Source organism: Gymnoscopelus braueri (assembly GCF_963280865.1).
Source record: "Gymnoscopelus braueri genome assembly, chromosome: 5".
NCBI lineage: Eukaryota > Metazoa > Chordata > Actinopteri > Myctophiformes > Myctophidae > Gymnoscopelus > Gymnoscopelus braueri.
This window is the reverse complement of record NC_137606.1, coordinates 23,030,507-23,045,776: the sequence shown is the minus strand read 5'-3', so window position 1 is coordinate 23,045,776 and position 15,270 is coordinate 23,030,507. Positions and strand designations below refer to the sequence as shown.

Sequence of the window (15,270 nt, the reverse complement as noted above, 5' to 3'; positions counted from 1 at the left end):
ATTAGCAGTCCTGCTGTTATTTGACTTTCTAGTGTATTTGTATAAATGTTATCAATCAATGTCAGCCTCATGGTGGTGCTATAGCAGGCCGATTTGTGTTTTCACCTATAATTGCACCGATCTGTGTAAAACTTTGTATGTGCACTCCCTAGAGACTAAGGAAAAACCTTTGCCCTGCATTTTTCACATCTGCCGTTTATAGCGCCACCAGGAGGCAGACTTATATAAAACACATTTTTGGATATTACTCCTTCAGATTTTATCCAAATTTCACACAAATCGGTACACATTATCTCTATAGTCATGTGATTAAGACGGATGTGTTACATTTTTCATATTCCATCCTGATTGGCTAAGATTGATATCTAAAGTTTGCAGGAGTGGCCCCACGCAGCGTTGAATTGCGCTGAAACTTTGCACGCACATTTGCACTACATTTAGAAAGAAATGCCACCCTTTCCAGATTGCCCTGTTATAGTGCCACCAGCAGTTCTAATTTACCAAAACAATGTTTTGGAACAAAATGCCTCAAATCATGAATGCAGTGTCCGATTGCCATAAAAGGTCTAAGAAGAAATGGCACCCTTTTCACATTGGGCTACTATAGCGCCACCTGGAGGCCACGATAACCTACCAGACCTGCCGGAGACCTGTGCTCCGAGGAGCACTTTTTCTAGTTCACTATGAATCTTTGATTTGATGATTATTCTCCTTTTTGAGTGTGTGTGTTCAAACACTCACTACACGGCAAAAAGGGGGAGGAGTTAGGGCCTTATAAGGCATTAAAGGGGAGGAGTAAGGGGCGTGCACTTGCGTTTATTAATATACCCCACTCAGGAAAGGGGGCATGGCTGTGGAAAGGGGGGCGTGCACTCCCGTTTATTAATGTCCCAGCCAGGAAAGGGGGCGCGGCGGTGGAAATGGACTCAGGGAGCCAACCCAGCCCCTCTCAGCTCTGCTAATTTCTGCAGGGTAGCTATTGTTGTCAGTTGCTTCTCCACCAGAGGATCTCGGTTCTGAGACACCAAATCAGGTGAAATGGGATAAATATCTCTCTCTAGGTCGTCCTCAGACGAGCCCTCCATCGTTGCTTCCAGTCATCCCGACTCTCCATACATCTGGCCAGCTCATTGGTGCTATGGGCTCCTGCATCCTTCTTGAGCGTGTCCACATATGTTGGTGTGGGGCGTCCTCTTGACCGGTGCCCATGTGTTGGTTCCCACAGCACCAGTTTGCTGGCTGGCAGCTCTCGGTGCCTTTGGCAGTGTCCTGCTAGTCTCATTCTCCTTACAGCAATCTTCTCGCTCACCCTTGGTATTCCCTCATACAGGATTATGTTGGTAACATGCGCACTCTTGCTGATGTTAAGCACTGCACGCAGCATCCTGGTGTAGCACCCGTCCAGGGACTTCTCAAGGGCTGGTTTCAGGGTCCAGCATTCACTGCCATAGAGAAGAACGGACTCTACTGTCGCGTAGAAGAAGCTGAGTTTGATTTGGTGGGGGAGATTGGAGTTCCATACACTGGTCATGCCATTCAGGGCCCTCCATGCAATTGCCTTCCTCACTTTAAGATCTTGCTCAGTTGAGTTGACCCATGAGCCCAGGTATTTGAAGTCCTCGACTTCTTTCAGCACAGTGCCTCCTGCTGTAGTCAGAGGTTGATGTTCTGGTGGAACGTTGTAGGTGAGGACCTCAGTTTTCTTGGCGTTTAGCCTGAGGCCGACCTTGGCGCACTCTAGCTCTACCCTGTTCAGTAGTTCTTGTGCTTGTTCCACGTTGTCAGAGAGCAAACTGATGTCATCCGCATAGTCAAGGTCTGTGAGGACCACTGCGGGGTGTCGCCTTGACTTCCTTGGCGTTAGTGTGAAGCCAAGTTCCTGCTCTCGCCCACTGATTGCTTTCCTGAGCGCATAATCGAGGACTATAATGAAGAGAAAGGGGGCTAGTGTATCCCCTTGCATAACCCCAGCCAGGATGTCAAACTCCTCGCTGTTGCCGTCTGGGGTCACCACCTTGGCCCTTGTTCCTGCGTACATGGACTCTATTGCTCGGAGTAGGTTGGGAGGAATCCGGTATGCCTTCAGGATCTTCACCATCATGCCTCGGTGGATCGTGTCAAATGCCTTTTTGAAGTCTATAAAGCATAGGACTGCAGTCAGGTTGTCCCTCTTTACCTCCTCAATCATTAATATAAATAAATAAATAAATATCCGAGCAGCATTTATAGTGGGAAGAAACGCTCGTTTGTGACTTCAGGTTTCATGGTAGCCCTGAAATCATATCATGACAGTCATGACAAAACTTCAACCTGTTTTTTGCACTTTCTCCATTTACGGCGCACATACGGCGTACATCTATATAAACGTTTAGATTTCAAATCTGAATGGCTTACCCTATGGCCACGGACGTATTCCGTGCTGTTCAATAATAAGCATTGTTAAAAAGCACAATTAAGCCACTAGTTTATCTTGATAGGCCCTGTCAGTCATTCATTTGTGAAAGACAGACATAATTAATGGCATGAGCAAAATGTATTACACCTTTTTGTATATTTTTGGCTAATAATAATATACTGCTATATTATATGATTCATATCCATCAGTGGTGTAAAGTAGCGTAAAGTGGTGTAAGTACATGCACTCAAGTGGGCCTACTGTAGGCCTACTTGATTATAATTTTGAGGTATTTTGACTTTACTAGAGCATTTTAAATTTTCAGTACTTTTACTTTTACTCCACTACATCTCAGAGGCAAATACCAGTATTATACTTTTACTCCACTACAATTATTGGAAAACTTTAGTTACTAGTTACTTTGTAGATTGTGATTATTATTACATAACATACATAACCACTTCAGCCCTATATACTATCTGCTATCTGAAAATAGCCGATCTACAAGCTCACAATGTGTTGCGATGCGACACATTGTGAGCTTGTAGATCTGCCATTTTCAAAGGAGTTTTATAAATTGTATATATTTGAAAACTTGTGAAATGGGACATTCTGTACATTGAGTACTTTTACTTTTGGTACATTAAGTACAGTTTGATACCAATACTTTTGTACTTTGATTTGATTGACAAGCTACACAACCAATAGCATTCATTCCCCGCCCCCGCTTTTGATTGACAACCTACCACCAATAATGATCTGGTTTCATTCTGCAGGATATGACGTGATATGACACAATATTGAAACACTTATTATTATATAGGCCTACAATAATAAACAGGACTTTAAATATTACAATAATGTCTGCAAAAGGGGGTTCACAGAGTTGGAGTTCCTGTTTCTAAAACGTTGTTGATATTTAGTATGAGTTATTGGTTGTTATACTGATTCTTGTACCACACCTCCTCAAGTCCATCTGTGATTATTACCAAGATGTTTTACTGTACCAATTCCTAATAATTAAATATTGAAATATTACAGAATCACAGGGACTGACCTGTTTCACACATCGCCAGTCTATACTTGACATCTATGTCATACCTTCTTGTTTTTCCTCTTTTCTCCCGCCGTGGAGGTGGTGACATTACATTAAGACATTATAATGCTATAATTGTATTTGTTGTTGGTGCATAATTGTAGCCTATACTTGTAGCCTTTTTCAAAGCACTTTAACTGTGTTGTTGTTTATTGTATAGGTGAGCATTTGCTTGCTATATATCTAGGGGTGTTGAAAATGTTATTATTTACTAGTTACTTTGTAGATTTAGATTTTTATTACAAAACTTACATTAACCACTTCACCCTATACACATATATACACTTCGGCCATTCGAAAATAGCCGATCTACAAGCTCACATATCTTGTAGATCTGCTACTTTCAAAAGATTGTTATACATTGGAAAACTTGTGAAATGGGACATTCTACATAATGAGTAGCCTACTTTCTAGTTTTGGTACATTTAGATAACAATATTTTTGTAACTTTACTCAAATACGTTTTTAATTCCGGACTTTTACTTGCATATTTCTACATTGCAGTATTGATACTTTTACTTAAGTCAAAAACTGTGAATGCTTTTTCCAGTGAATGCTTTTTCCACTGACTGTATGTCCATGTCCAACAACAAGGTTAGTGCCAGGGTCCACTAGATCACCCAAGCTCCGTTCCAAGGCCAATGCTAATGCTAGCCCCCTGTCCATCTCCATGGCTAGTGCTAGCCGGGATAGCATATCAGCTGGGCCTCCTCCAAAGCTGTGCTGTTTTAACAGCAAGGAAAACAGCAACCCCGAGATTTTAATTCTTGGTGATTCTATAGTTAGGCAGCTGATTATCCCAGGGGCGGTCACATACTGTCTCCCTGGTGGAAAAATAGCTGATATAATACAGCTTCTTCCCTCTCTTGTTGACTTGCACCCGACTATCAGCATAGTCGTGTCGCGCGTGGGTGTGAATGACGTCACGGACAGAACATCAACAAAGATGCGTGCTGAGATGGAATCGCTATGCACCACAGTGGAAAGTCTTGGAAAACGCTGCGTTGTGTCTGGCCCAATTCCAACTCTTTCTAAGAAATCTGAATGCTTCAGTAGACTTTTTAATTTCCATGTGGGGCTCAAGAATTTCTGCGATGCCTTAGGTTATGATTTAATTTCCAACTTTGATGAATTCTGGCGTTTCCCCCTTCTGTATAAAAAAAGATGGTCTTCACCTTAATAACAGTGGAACTAAGAAAATGACGCTCAATTTCATTAGGTTCATATCCTTTAGTCTTTGATATGAACTGCGGCATGCCCCGATCCAGACTTTTGAGCTCCCCACTACAGTTTACAACTGTGTGGGCCCTGCCGCCGTGTGTCATGTTTTTAACGGCTCAGTGGACCTTCTTCCACTCTACCTGATACCTCCACCGGGTGTTCAAAGCATGCACCCCCGCCCACATCTATCATTGTGTGCTCGTGGCACACTATTGATGTTCTACAATATTTCTTTCTCTCCCAAAAGTATGGCACCTAACTACTCCAACATACTTTCACTTAGAAACTCCATTCAAACTGTAAAAAAATCAGCTTACTGTGTACATCTATGCTTGTACTTTTCTTTTTGAAATAATTTGTAGTTTTTGAAATGATTAACTTTAAGCACCCAATGCATTTCCAATGGGTTTTGAGTTGATGGCTTATCATGTGTGTGGCTAACTGGCTATTGTTCTTGAGGTGATAATTAATGGCTACTGGCGAAGGAATTCACTCATTTCAACGACCTGCCATTCACTTCATTGAACGTAGGTCACTGAATTGAGTACTTCATTAGTATTCAAATTGCACGTCATAGCACAGCAAAATCTTGAATCTTCAATACAGTTTGTGTCTTCAATGCCAAGTTAATACTATTCTGTAATAGATACATGAATGCTCGCTGTTAACACTGCTATAATTATATCTGATAAGCCTAACCGGCATTTGTTTATAAGTAACAATTCTTGCACTTCTATGGTAATAAAAAAAAAATGAAAATGCATATAAGGCTAAAAGCAGCTCCGAAGTGGTTGAGTTACAGGGTGATTAACATTAGAAACAGTAGAAAATCAGTACAAAGTATATTGTAAGTGTACTCAGTATTGCTGTGAAACTGGGCCTGAGTGGGCCTGGCTGAGTTTGTGCGGGGCAGAAATGCGTGCGGAGTGTGCGCAATTTTTTTACATTAATTAATTATATGTGTTTGTGGGAGGAACTAGGGGGGGATAGTTATAGTATACCCTCCAAAAAAATCTAGAACACTCCACTGCAAAAAAACTAGTCTACTTTGGATCTGATGGATAGGGTTCTGTGCAGACTGCAGTCCATTTGGAAACACTTGGACCCCCTACCTGGTCGTAGTGTTGTCTGTTTACTCCTGACATTATCAAAATGGCAGCAACTAAATCCTTTGATCTCTGATGTCCGAAACATTCTCTGTGTCCTCCTCTTCAATACCTTCGGTTTTGGTCAAACTCCCCCCCCCAACTTGGAAGCAACAAGAGGTTGTCTGTTTATAATTATTCACAACGAATCTTTGGATTTGATGATAACTCCCGTGATCGCACTAGTTTGAGTCGTCTAAACACTTTCTGTTTCTGTTTCCTCTGTTGCTTTCACTGTTTTAAAATACTTGCTTAAATCTGCACACTTTGCAGCTTTTGCACAGATAGCTTTTGTATCCTCTCATTATGTTTTTGAGCTCCTGATTATTGTGGTCTCCAGTCTAGGATGCGTTCGAAAATACAGCACTGAGTGCACTGGCCAATACAAACTAATAGGCGAGTGTGCTCCGGTGCGTGATTTTCGAACGCACCCAAAAGCAGTGCACGCAGCACGCAGCTGATTTTACGCTCTCAGCGTGAGGAACAGGGAGGGCGGGCCCTTCCTTCCATTCAGCCAATCAGACGCTGGTAGAGCGGTTGCTAGGCAGAATTCCTAGATTTTTTTTGGTAATGCGTGAGAAATTGGAGGTGTGGCGTGAGTGCGTGTGAGATACGTCAGATGCGTGACTCTCACGCTCATTGCGTGAGAGTTGGCAGCTCTGCCATTAATACAAACCCATGCACCTACACACTCTAGCAATCAGTCAGTCCTAATCTGTCAGTCATTGGCTGTCAGGCAGTGGTGCTGCAAATTAACTAAGTATATTTACTCAAGTACTATGCAATATTATCTTTTTTAAATGGTTGCCCGTGGAATTTAAGGTCTATTACACATAAGGCCTTTATAGTTAGCACTCTTATTGTTTCCCATGACTTAGATTTTATGTTTCTGGTTGAAACTTGGCAGGACAATTTCATCTCATTTGAGATTTTTTAATTTACCACCTCCCATACTTCTTTTTTTTTGCCTGCTCTATCGCCCTCCGAAATCAAAGGGTGACATCCTGTCAGAATTTGGTCAACTATTGTCCATCATCACTACCAATCATGATAAAGCAATATTTTTAGGGGACATAAATATTCACGCTGACATTCAGGACAACAGCTAGCTTCCGATTTTCTAGAGCTTATTCACATTTTTGACTGTACTCAACATGTATCCGACCCTACTCATGATCACGGTCACACCCTGGATTTAGTCATTTCCTACGGTTTTAATCCAGTAAATCTCCAGACCATGTTGACCACACCAATTCAAAATACAGCAGCTAGAGTCCTTACAAGAACCAGGAGATATGATCACATTACCCCTGTCCTTGCCTCATTGCACTGGCTACCAGTGGCGTTCAGAATTGATTTTAAAATGACATTGTTTGTTTTTAAAGCACTGACCGGTCTTGCACCTATTTATATTTCTGACCTCCTGTCTCCTCACATACTCACCCGTAATCATCTGACAAACTTTTACTTAACCCTAACCCTAACCCTAACCCTAAACCTAAAATCTAAAATGTTTGCAAAATCATTCCAAGTTTTTCACATTTTGTCAAAAGTTTTAGAAAATATAAGATTTTCAAATAGCTGATGTAGGCTATATAGGGTTAAAGTGTTTAAACTGCTGGGGACCCCCTGGAACACTCCCAAGGACCCCTGACAGTGATGCACGGGACAGATGCACGAATGTCCCTTATGTTGTAGTTTTTTATAAAGGACAGGAAAAATATGAATTGTCTATAGCAGCGAATGGTGCTGATTCTGCTGAATATATGGTTCTCTCTCTCTCAGTCCGAAAAAATAAGAGCCGCATTTTTGCGACGCAACATTTTTTTTTTTCGCATGAAAAAAAAATCGCCCCTGCTGTGAACCTGTATACCATTCGTCAGTAGAGTTGCAGCTTAATTCCATACATTGCATTTATTAGATACATACACAGCCACAGAAAACACAATGCGTGTTCATATGGCTGTGTATGGAAGACATGCAATAATTAAGTGTGCCATGTAATGGCAAAACACTTATCGAGATCCGCCATATTTAAGTGTGCCTGCCATGTAATGGCAAAACACTTATTGAGATCCGGCATACTTATTCATTAAGTGTGCCTGCCATGTAATGGCAAAACACTTATTGAGATCTTCCATACTTATTAATAATAATAATATTTAACGCCACAAAACTTCGTCGCTCCATAACTGCCGCACGGTTTACACTACCGCCGCAATATATACATCAAAACGTGCTGCCTGGCCGGGAATGGTGTGCTCGGAATTTTTTTGCCGTTACGCGTTACCATTGCGACGTTATTCGCAAAAAAACACGAAACTCCGACCCTTTTGGCCGCACGTGGCGCGCCAAATGCTACTCCTCCCACACGGTTTATACGTCAGTGTCAATGTATACATCAAAACGTGCGGAACGACCGAATTACTTATCTCGCCGTTTCGTGTTACCACGGCGACGTAATCGGCAAAACCATGTAGGTGGACTTTTTTTTTCCCTCAACTTTTCTTTTTCTTTTTTTTTTCACCCACACACTTTGAGGGGTGTGGAGCTCAATGGTGCAACCCGGAGTGGATCTGTTCACACCGGTTTTCAAAAGTGCCCAAAATGCTCCGAAACTTTGCGCACCCCCCCTAAGTGGGGGTCTGCGAACAAATTCATCAGACCCAAAAGTGGATTTATCACTTCCGGTCTTCTTACCGGAAAAAGAATATCCGAACTTTTCTTTTTCCGATTTCCTTTTTTTTCCTCATTTTTTTTCATTGTTTTTGTTTTCAAACTTTTTTTTCTCCGATTTTATTTTCCCCCAATTTTTTTTGTCTCCCCCCACACACTCTCTGAGGGGTGTGGAGCTCAATGGTGGAACCCGGAAGTGGATCTGTTCACACCGGTTTTCAAAAGTGCCCAAAATGCTCCGAAACTTTGCGCACCCCCCCTAAGTGGGGGTCTGCGAACAAATGCATCAGACCCAAAAGTGGATTTATCACTTCTGGTTTTGAAAAGTGCCCAAAATGCTCTGAAACGTTGCCTACCCCCCTAAATGGGGGTCTGCGAACAAATATAAAATGCTCAGTTTTTGCCTCAGACCACTAGAAGTGGGTGAAACAAGCACGTGAAACCATTTGAGTAATTGTTTATATATTTAAAAAATATATAGATTTTTTTTCAAACATTGTTAATTTAGATGCTCATTTTTCCCTTACATTTTTAGTTTTTTTATTTTCCTTTTTCAGGTTTCGGTTTATTTTTTATTCATTTTTTAATTCATTTTTTGCTGCTTTTTTTTAACTCCACCAAAATTGACCACCCAAAAACCAGTACGTTTTAGGCCATTTGGAGTCGATTGGTGGTACTTTGTAGTGACACTATTTTGAGTCTCCAGCCAGCTGCAGGCACACTTAAATTTTCTTAGGAAATGTGTTTCTAGTATCCTGCTGTATTGTAACCATATCAATCACTAGAAAAACGATCCGACGTTCATCTTGAGTACTGCTGGTGATTGTAGAGTGGGAAATTAGACTGGAGCAAGCGTCAGATAAATTATATAAGTTGTAGTTGTAACTACTAGAAACTATTCACTTCTAACATCCAAAGGTTTTTGCTAGGAAAAAATACACCTATTGCCATGCACTTATTGCCATGCATATAGGCTCACATGTACACTTTTTGTCATTCATATTTATTGATGTTATTTTAATGCTATTCATAACAAATGCAATGTAATGTTTTCATATTGGTCAAGGTGCGCTGTCACAATGTTTCCGCATTACATATGCATGTTTTTATAGTGTGTGTGTGTGTGTCCGCGGGTGTTGCGCACGAAAATGCGCGTGCATGTGAATGCGAGTGCATGTGCGCTCCCCCACTTCTAAAAGTAGCACTACAACACTGCACACAGTCCACACACACACTCACTGTTCTGTTCCGTTTCACTTTGCGTTCTCGTTTTGGGACAAGAACGCTCGTCCCAAAACACCCTCGCCCCGGGTCTAATCCGGTGGCCTCGGTCCGTGGAAAAAATGGCACAAGTGTGTTTTAGGGGCGTGCGTTCCGGTTATGGTGGGTTTCTCGTCAATGAGTCTTGCAGAAATAATATGAATACTATTATGGGGATATAATCCTATAGGCTACATAATATATTGGAAATTACCAAAAATAAATATAATAGCAGATGCCTTTACTGTGTAATATGGGCGGCTATTTTTATGTATTAAAAACATAAATGAAAAAACTTAAATCAATTATTGAATCCCCTCCTGGAGGGCCCCCTTGCGTGGAAGTCCCATGTATGGGTTCTCATAACCCAGCAACCCTAGGCAAATTATGCCACTGCTTGGAGATCAGATATTTTGGGCAGCAGTAGCAGGATTGAGCAAATGTGTGAAACATACCGATGCGTCCACTTGTTGAGATATAAGGGGGAGATGCTTAGGCAACTGAGAATGTAAATATTATTATTATTAATATAATAATATTGGTTTGTCAAGATACTATATCAATGTGTTTTGGACATTGGAAACTAATGTAACAAAACATAATTAGACAGAGGCTACAGTGGTTATGACTGTCATGTCTGCAGTTGGAGGTCAATGTGAGGTTTATTTCTCTTTTGCTCTCACCGCTTAACGCACGGATAATAGCACTGCGTCTTGGCTGATCTTAGAGGGAATGGCAGCGGGTACTCAAATTGGATTGATTAAAGTAACGCCCAAACACACCCATGACTAATTCAGGGCAGTTTTACCGCATAACACCTTAATAGCACTGTGCAATGCGCAGATTACCGCACCCATAATAGCAAAATGGCACTGGTCATGCCTCCATGTCTTAAATTAAGTAATACGACCAGGTCTTAACTAAGATGTCCTTAATAGTGCTCTTAGGATGGTAAGTTGTACCATGTACTACCCGGGATTCGGTTCGTTCCCCCTGCTAGTGCTGAAATTTCTACTGTTGAGATGATAACGGACAGCCAATTTTGGGAGGGCGAGACATTTCCCTTAGAATTTCACGTAATAGCTCTTGTCAACCAGTAGTGGTCCTACCCAACCACAATGTCTCAATAAAAGCGCAGATCCAACCACTGCAATTGCGTTAGTTATATTGTATTAACATACTCTACCATACGGAATTGTCAAAATAACGTTTCATACACAAAAAAGTTATGGATTGCAGCTTTAATAGAAAACCCATCTGTTATCACACCAAAACCTCTTTTGCGTAGCTGAAAGCCCTACAGGTCCTCTGTGCTTATCACAACAACGGTTTAGTATTTATTTGCAGGATGCAAAGTGATACAGTATAGTCACTGCTGAAGATACATAGACACAAGGAGGCACACACATGCAGAGACACATAGTTACATAACGATGGCCAAAACGCAAAACCTCGAAAATTTCATGATTTTCGGATTTCACTGTGGATGAGGACTTTAGGCTATGCTGCACATGCTCAATCTGTCTGCTAGATAGTAGGTACCGCCCCTCATTTTGTCAGAAAAGTCATTTGACTAAAACCTCCTATCTTGTTCAGTGCCAATTAGTGCTAAAATGTTGAAGCGCAAAACCTCTTATCTACACCAGAATTAGTTGAGCAGCAGACCGAGCTGAAACTCGGGAATTCTATGTTATGTAGACCGTCTAAATGTCTTTCAGTTTGTAGTAATCAATTATTTTCAAAATAAAAAAGTGTCTTCCACCCTTACTATTTAAGTATTTGTTAGTAACTGTCAAGTTAATTGCATTGCCTTGTTGATTGCTAATGATTAGTGTCAGGTGGTGAAACTTTTATCACACCAAGAGTGTGAGTTGATCAAAAATGTGAATGGTAATACTTGTTACAGTACTGTAGAATGTCTTGATCTCAAAATGAGCATAAAAAAAGCATTATTTAACAAAATAATGTTTGTTTGTAAGCCTAACTGTTTCTAGGTAAAAACCTCCTATGTGCATCTATGTAGATAGGAGGTCATTTTTAGGTATAGATAGGAGGTTTTGGCGTTGAACACTTTGAACTTGTGGTTAGAGGTTGTCATTGCTGCTTAGATGTGAACGTCCATGTCGTGATTTTTTATTAAATGCAGATCAAAATCACACGTGAACACCGTGGCAGCCAACAGCCCTGTGAGAATATTGTGTTGTGTCGGTTGGGGGGTATGAGGGTATGGGGGTGGGATGCGGTTTGGAGTTTGGAGTTATGGGGTGTGGGGTGGCGGTTGGGGGGTTATGGGGTGGGGGGTGCATGAGGGCTTGGGTGGGTGGAGTTTGGGGGTTGTGGTGTGCTGGTTGGGGGCATGGGACCGGGGGTTCTGGGAGTGGGGGTAATGGGTTGGGTGGGATTTGGGGGTATGAGGGTATGGGGTGGGATGGGGTTTTGAATTATCGGGGTTGAGAGGTGTGGGCTGGCAGTTGGGGGGTATGGGGTTTGTGGGAGTGGGGGAGTTTTGCATGTGGTGGAGTTGGGGGGTAGAGGGTATGGGGGGGATTATGTTGAGCGGGGCATAGGCCAGTTAGGCCGGATCATATAGGATAGGGTATTTGCGATGCGATGCGAGAGTGTGGTCTCGCCAACACAAACTCGGGACTCCTGAAGTGGGATGGGGGTTTGAGTTTTGGAGGTGGAGATGTGTGGGCTGGCAGTTGGGGGGGATGGGGTTTGTGGGAGTGAGAGAGTATTGCAGGTGGTGGAGTTGGGGGTAGAGGGTATGGGGGGGATTATGTTGAGGGGGGCATGGGCCAGTTAGGCCGGATCATATAGGATAGGGTCTTTGTGATGCGAGTGTGGTCTAGCCAACACCAACTCGGGACTCCTGAATCGCTGCCCTCCACACTCTCCAATCTAGCATCAGGGTCTTGAGCTCTACTGTGTTGTTAGCTAAGCTGTTACGCCGAAGTGCCTCTACGTAGATGGTGCACTTCTTGTCTTTCCTGGCTTTGCCCTGGGTTGGCTCCCACAGTGTCAGTTTGCTTGCCACTAGTTCTGGGTGCCTGACGCAGTGCCCTGCCTCATGTGCCCTGCCTCATTCTTCTCTCTCTGACTTTGTCTGTGACCCATGGTAGGTTCCCGTAGAGGACCACATTTCTGATGTGGTCCGTCCATGTGACTCCTAGTGCCATTCGTAGCATTCTTGTGTAGACTCCATCCAGGGCCCTTTCCTGTTGTGCTGTGATGGTCCATGTCTCAGCCCCATACAGCAGTACTGACTCCACTGTAGCTATATGAACAGCCGCCTCTTGAGGTTTTCTCCCATGTCTGATTTCCACACTCTCCTCATCCCATGCAAGGCATTCCAGTCAAGTGCCCCCCCGACCTTCAAGGTTCTATGAAATTCATTTTCACATTTTTTATTTTTTATGTTTTTTTGGGGGTTTTTATGACCTCAATAACACCCAAAAAATCTGAACTTTGAACATTCAGTGGATTTTCTGTGGTCTGGGGTTTTCTGAATAATTAGGCTGAAAAGTAATCTGAGCTTGGCCCTTCGACAGTGAGGTCACAGCCGAATCCCGCCCACTCTCCTCCTCGCCCCTCCCCTCCCCTATCCTTTCCTTTGGGGGGGGGGGGGGGGGCGGAGCAGAGGCGATGATTGACAGGCAAAATCCCTCACCAGCGACACCCGCAGGCAAAGATTTCTTGTTTCATTGCAGTTGAAAAGGCTTTAGAAATGTGAGAGAAAAACACCTGCCATGGATCAATCTGGGAACCCAAAGCCAAATGAGAATGAAAAACAGCGCCCTCTGCTGTTTGTACTATCTCATGTTGGCTCTGGGACAATGACGACGCAGCACACGTGCGCAAAGGAAACCGGGGTTTTAGTCTGCCTTCACGCTCCACTTCCGGGTGGTGCGACTATGTTTTCATTCCCACTAACAATATTTCTACACGGAACACTCACACCACTTCTCCCAGAGAACATGGATTATTTCTATGATGAAAGAGCAAGTCAAAATGTGAATATCTTTCCGTGGTTTTGTCTGCTCCGCGGACGCCATTGTTAAATTAGTTTCGGCTTGTTTTGAGTAGGGAAGGATCAGCGGACACGTAAATCCCGGCCACTACATTTGATTGGGTAAAGCGCGGCCTGCTTCCTGATCTGAAGGCACGCCCACGCCCACACAGTGCGTACACGTTATGACGAACCTTCACGACAGATTTCAACGCAGAGCAGAATCTGTTCTTGAGAGATTAGCCATGGATCAATGGAGTGGATTTTTTTGTTAAAACTTTTTATACACGTTTGAAGGACCATGACAAAGACTTTTAATGTGTTGTAAAACTGAACGTCATGAAACCTTTCAGGTCCTGTTCCATTGAAGCAGTCCAGGCACAGGTTATTTGAAGTCCTGGACTGCCTCGAGTAGCTTGTCTCCATCATCTGAACCATCTTCTCAGGAACTCCGTAGGCCCGGAGACTGTTCATCAGTTTCCCCCAGTGGATGGTGCCAAAAGCCTTTTGGAAGTCATGAAGGTGATCACCACTGAAAGATTCCACTCCCTTACTCCTTCCAGTATCCTCCTCAGCACCAGCATCTGCCCGCCTGCTGTTCGCTCCGGGCGTAAGCCGTTCTGCGAGTTTCTCAGTACAGGGTCTAAGATGGGTCTAAGACGGTTGAGGATCATCCTGTTAGCCGTCTTGGCGACTTGTGAGCTCAGGCTAATGCCTTGGAGGTGTCCGTCTTGGTGAGGTCGCCTGACTTTGGTACTGGATCGATCATCATTTTGCTCCACAGCTTCGGCAGCTCGCTAAACATGTGTGCTTGATAAAATCCAACACCACCTCGTCTATGGGCACATACATCAGAACCTCTGGTGTCACTCCATCCTCCTCCTCTTGCCTCACTTGATAGTAGCCTTGGCCCTCTGGTACTCATCCATGGTGAATGATCCGTCTGGTATGGTAAGGTCATGGAAGACAGGAGCATCGGATCATCCTCTTCTTCGGTTGAAGGAGGATTTCCTAGGAGTGTTTTGAAGTGCTGGTACCATGTTTCAACTCGTTCCTCTGCGCTTTCTCCCCAGAAGTCTGAGAAGAGCTTCTGCCATAAATGTCATTGATGAGCTTCCAGCTCATGCCATGCTTCTGGTTAACATGCACCTCTTTAATGTCCCTGATCTTTTGGGTCAGCTCCTGTTGTTCCAGCTGCATACACGTGGTATAGCTCCTCCTTCCTCTGCTTATATTCCTCCCTCAGACCCTCTCCTTTTTGGTCAGCAAAAAAGTCCCTGTGTGCTGCTCTCATCTCCTCCCTGGCTTTGGTGATTCTAGGGTCATGGCATCCGTCCTTCCTCCTTGCTTATAGGCTCTTTAATACATTCAATGATCTTACATACTAATCCACTATCCACACTGGACACAAGGTTGGTGATCCAGTTGTATGAGTTAGGGGAGTTGGAGGGCATGAGGGTTTGGGTGG

General features: G+C 43.2%; 2 protein-coding genes across 4 annotated transcripts in view; one reads left to right on the top strand and one right to left on the bottom strand.

Moving 5' to 3' along the window:
- LOC308086173 (uncharacterized protein) overlaps positions 1-14,126 on the top strand; it is a 98,160-nt gene extending 84,034 nt beyond the window's left edge. For all 3 annotated transcript variants that reach the window (XR_013933226.1, XR_013933227.1, XR_013933228.1), the window contains one exon: positions 14,020-14,126. The gene's annotated coding sequence lies outside the window, so the exon portion shown is untranslated. The remainder of the gene's footprint in view (positions 1-14,019) is intronic.
- The window catches only part of LOC308085813 (high affinity choline transporter 1-like), a gene marked incomplete at both ends in the record, with an annotated part of 40,832 nt that overhangs the window by 6,225 nt on the left and 19,337 nt on the right, over positions 1-15,270 (bottom strand). The gene's annotated exons all lie outside the window — the stretch shown is intronic.